General features: G+C 38.0%; 1 pseudogene; it reads right to left on the reverse strand.

The window, feature by feature from the left end:
• Positions 1–1,709: 1,709 nt before the first annotated feature.
• The window catches only part of LOC107694016 (prolyl 4-hydroxylase subunit alpha-3-like), an 11,014-nt pseudogene continuing 7,942 nt past the window's right edge, over positions 1,710–4,781 (reverse strand).

The raw sequence follows: 4,781 nt of genomic DNA on the forward strand, positions 1-4,781 counted from the left end.
CCCATGCAGACCTCTACTCTCAACCTTTCCGAAAGGATGGTACTCCCCAGTTATGCTCGGAGACTTCAACATCCACCTAGATATACCTCAGGCTGCAGACTTACACACTCTGCTTGCTTCTTTTGATCTCAAGCGAGTGTTAACTACGGCTACTCACAAATCAGGCAACCAACTGGACCTTATTTACACACGAGACTGCTCCACTGATCATGTACTGGTTACTCCACTGCACACCTCGGATCACTTCCTCCTCACTCTTAACCTCACCATGATTCCTGACACAACACATACCCCTCCACATGTCATTTTTCGACTTAACCTACGCTCACTCTCACCCTCCCGGCTATCTGCTATGGTTTCATCTTCGCTTTCTCCCCCTGAACAGTTATCATCTCTTGATGTTTCCTCGCTCCTTTGTCCTCCTCCTCCCCCTCTTGCATCAACTCTAAAAGCTGACGACTTTGCCACGTTTTTCATTGATAAAATTAAAAACATCAGTGCACAATTTTCAACACCACAATCTTTCAAGCACATCTTACCAGCAAACGTACACTCATTCACATCCTTCTCTTCACTCTCTGAGGCAGAAGTCTCCAAACTCATCCTTTCTAATCATCCTACTACTTGTCCGCTTGATCCTATTCCATCTCATCTCCTTCAAGCCATTTCTCCTGTAGTTGCCTGCACTCACTCACCTCATTAACATATCTCTTCACACTGTTTTTTTTCCCTCAACATTTAGACAGGCTCATATAACCCCACTACTTACGAAACCCACCCTTAACCCATCTCTTTTAGAGAACTACAGACCGGTTTCCCTTCTTCCTTTCATTGCAAAAACACTTGAACGAGCTGTGTTCAACCAAGTCTCTGCCTTTCTCACACAGAACTACCTCCTTGACAGCAACCAGTCTGGCTTCAGAAGTGGACATTCAACGGAGACTGCCTTGCTCTTAGTTGTTGAAGCCCTAAGACTGGCAAGAGCGGATTCCAAATCTTCAATACTTATCTTGCTGGATCTGTCCGCTGCTTTTGACACGGTTAACCACCAGATCCTCCTGTCAACCCTATTGGCAAAGGGCATCTCAGGTACTGCACTCTGTGGTTTGAGTCTTACCTATCAGATAGGTCCTTCAAAGTATCTTGGAGAGGTGAGGTGTCGAAGTCGCAACATCTTACTACTGGGGTGCCTCAGGGCTCAGTTCTTGAACCACTTCTCTTCTCTGTCTACATGACATCCTTAGGTTCTGTCATTCAGAAACATGGCTTTTCATACCACTGCTATGCTGATGACTCTACCTACTCAACTCTACCTCTCATTCCATCCTGATGATCCAAAGATAGCTGCTTGCATCTCAGCTTGTCTAACAGACATTTCTTGCTGGATGAAGGACCATCACCTTCAACTCAACCTTGCCAAGTGAGACTTGTTATAGCACTTGTATATCATTGCTCTTTTGTTGATTTTGATTGCTTCCATTGTCCTCATTTGTAAGTCGCTTTGGGTAAAAGCATCTGCTAAATGACTAAATTTAAATGTAAATGTAAATGTAATATATATATATATATATATTTATATATATTGTTTGCTGTCAAAAACAGAGGTCAGAATGAAGAGGTCAGCTTGCCCTTAGGGCTGCATGCAAAACCACTCCTTAACCCACAAACAAACAAACACTGTGTCAATCTCTTTATTTCCCTGTGCTCTTCAGACAGCAATGAGAATTATCCATGTGTCTCTCTCCTTAAGGCTGTGGTTTCAAATCACCCATTAAGGCAGACATCTCTCCCCCCTTCATTTTCAGCCTTTCATTCCATCGCTTGCCAATGTTGCTCCTTTAGGAGGGTTGACTCTTGTATTTTAAATGGTCCATTGCTTTCTTCATTCCTCAGGATTAAGGCTACAATGACGTTGGAACTCCTGCCCATACTCATGAACCCACTTATTGGCAACTACAAAAGAAAAGACAGTGACTAATGTCTTAATATTGGTATGTTTTTCACAGAAATCATAAGGCTTCAAAAGTCTTGGGATAAGTCATATTCAAGGATCTGTAACATCTTTAATGTTTTTTAGGCTTAACAGGAGAGTAAATGAGTAAATAATAGCAGAACTTTAATTGTCCTTGTCCTTTAATTGTGTCCTATAAAAGCTCCACTATCCATTCCCAATTCGTTGAAGGTTCACATTTTTCCTTTGCTTTTTAAATTTGTTTGAGCATTCCTGTAGCTCAATTAGTAGAGTATGGCACTGTCAACACCAAAATCATTACATTTACATTTACATTTAGTCATTTAGCAGACGCTTTTATCCAAAGCGACTTACAATTGGGTGATACATAAAGCGATTCTTCTTAAGAGGCAAACAGACACAGGAAGTGGTTGTAATACCAAGTTCTTAGACATTGTTCAAATAAGTACAAGCTAGAAAGAGAAGGAATAAATAAAGAGAGAGAGTTTTTTTTTTATGATGTTGTGCAATGCAAACCTGCAAGATCGAGCGGTCTTTGCAATGTGGTCTTTGAAGGTCAGCTGGTTATCAAAATCATCTGTTTGTTTTCCAGGGAATTTATATCAAATCAACTTATCTAATTTATACCTTGAATGCAATGTAAATGGCTTTGGATAACACAAGATACAACAATCATACCCCATTTATCGCCAACAATGACAGGGCAGCCAGCATGAAGAGTGTCAACATTTCCTTGACCATTTATATGAAGATTCCACCAGAAGAGAGCACCATTCTGGAAAGCAAACACGTAAAAAAAAAAAAAGACAAATTTCAACCCATCAGTTGATACTGTAAATCCTATAACATAATTAAAGAATAAAGAAACATTCCAATGTTGTTTATTATGTTTATGTAGTCTAAAAGCTTATTTGACTGTGTATGTAATAGCCAAAATTCTGAATCCTGAACTTCTATTAATGCACATTCCCTTTTATCCCCTGCAAGAGGTTGTGCTGGGATACAATCCCCTTGGTGGGTGGTGAAAAACTGAGTGCCTGGAGGTGAATGTTCAAAATTCTAGATAGCTATCTGTCAGGGTCCTCCAACAGTTAATTTATTGAAACGACACCGACTCCCAACCCTAAAGCTTTTGTTGTAACAGGATATCCAGTGAAATGTCTGACCTCAATAGAAAACAATCTGTTATCACTCAGCATTACAGGGCATAGCATTCTGAAAGCTGTGCAGAGTAAAGTCTGGTTGTGTTCTGTCTTGAGTGATTCTGACTGTGAGAATGATGTATGGAATTGTATACCTCGATTACAGGAACACTGAAGATAGTGTAAATAAAGGCTGTGAATCATCCTGCTTCCACAGAGCTCAGCTAAAGAGGAAAAAATCAAGTTCAGTTGCTGAATGCTTCCAAAACTCACATACTTACTTTCTCAATCCAAACTATATTGACAAGATATTGTCTTTTAATTAAGAAAGTAAGCAATCAAGATCAAGATCAAGATCAAGATTTGAATAAATAAGCTTTCCATTGATGTATGGTGCGTTAGGATAGGACAATATTTAGTCGAGATACAACTATTTGAATATCTGGAATCTGAGGGTGCAAAAAAAATCTAAATACTGAGAAAATCGCCTTTAAAGTTGTCTAAATTAAGTCCTTAGCAATGCATATTACTAATCAAAAATTAAGTTTTGATATATTTACGGTAGGAAATTTACAAAATATCTTCAAGGAACATGATCTTTACTTAATATCCTAATGATTTTTGGCTTAAAAGAAAAATCTATAATTTTGACCCATACGATGTATTTTTGGCTATTGCTACAAATATACCCCAGCGACTTAAGACTGTTTTTGTGGTCCAGGGTCAGATATATCATGAACATAGCCACTCGATTCCCAGTTTTTAGTCTGTACAATGGACTAGAGTCAGACTGCCATTAAAAAAAATAATAATAAAATAAAATCCATTATCCACAATGGGTCTGCATCATGACATATAATGTACATACAATATAAATTACCAATAAGAAATTTCTGCATTGAAAAGCACTTTAGTATTTCAGAATTTTTGGAAATGTTTTCCCGTAAATGTGTGTGAATGTTTTGGAAAACATAAAGTAAAATAAAATTCTTGTTACTCACCGTAACATGGTCAGAATGAGGTTCATAGTGTCCTCCAATGCCATAATTTACAACTTGGAGATATTCAGCATAAGGAGGCTGCACATTCAACCCAGTGACCATAGTGATGCGCCTGTCCACTTTGCCCACAACTCCATGGGCTGACTCTTTAAGCCATGCACTGAAAGATCATTGACAAAAATTGTAATTTGAGAGCTATGTTACTCACTAAGGAAGTACAAAAAGAGGGAAAAAATGGGATATTATTGGAAATTGAATATATTATTACTAGTATTATTTACCATTGAGATATGTTGCTTTTTAATGTTTAGCAGTACATTAGTATATAGATGTGCTGATTTAACTTTGATTTCATGGGGTCTTAAAAAAATTACCTGTACCTTTTGCTGATGTGATATTCTGCAGTGGCCTGATTTACTCATGATGCCATCACTGACCTTCTGAGCTGAAGGACAACATAAAATATATAAATATATATTTTAATGACTGTGAAGAACAAAAGTACACATTTGAAGAGAGATGCAGAACAGAGACAAATAGATAAGATCAGAACAAAATAATCTCTAGCCGTTTCTGTTATGTGAGAATTCCAAAAAGGAAAAAAAAAATACCGAACTACTGGCAAGGAGTTTTAATCCAGCAAAAAAAAAAAAAAAAAAAGGGGCG

Source organism: Sinocyclocheilus anshuiensis, unplaced genomic scaffold, assembly GCF_001515605.1.
Source record: "Sinocyclocheilus anshuiensis isolate Anshui unplaced genomic scaffold, SAMN03320099.WGS_v1.1 scaffold2360, whole genome shotgun sequence".
Lineage (NCBI taxonomy): Eukaryota > Metazoa > Chordata > Actinopteri > Cypriniformes > Cyprinidae > Sinocyclocheilus > Sinocyclocheilus anshuiensis.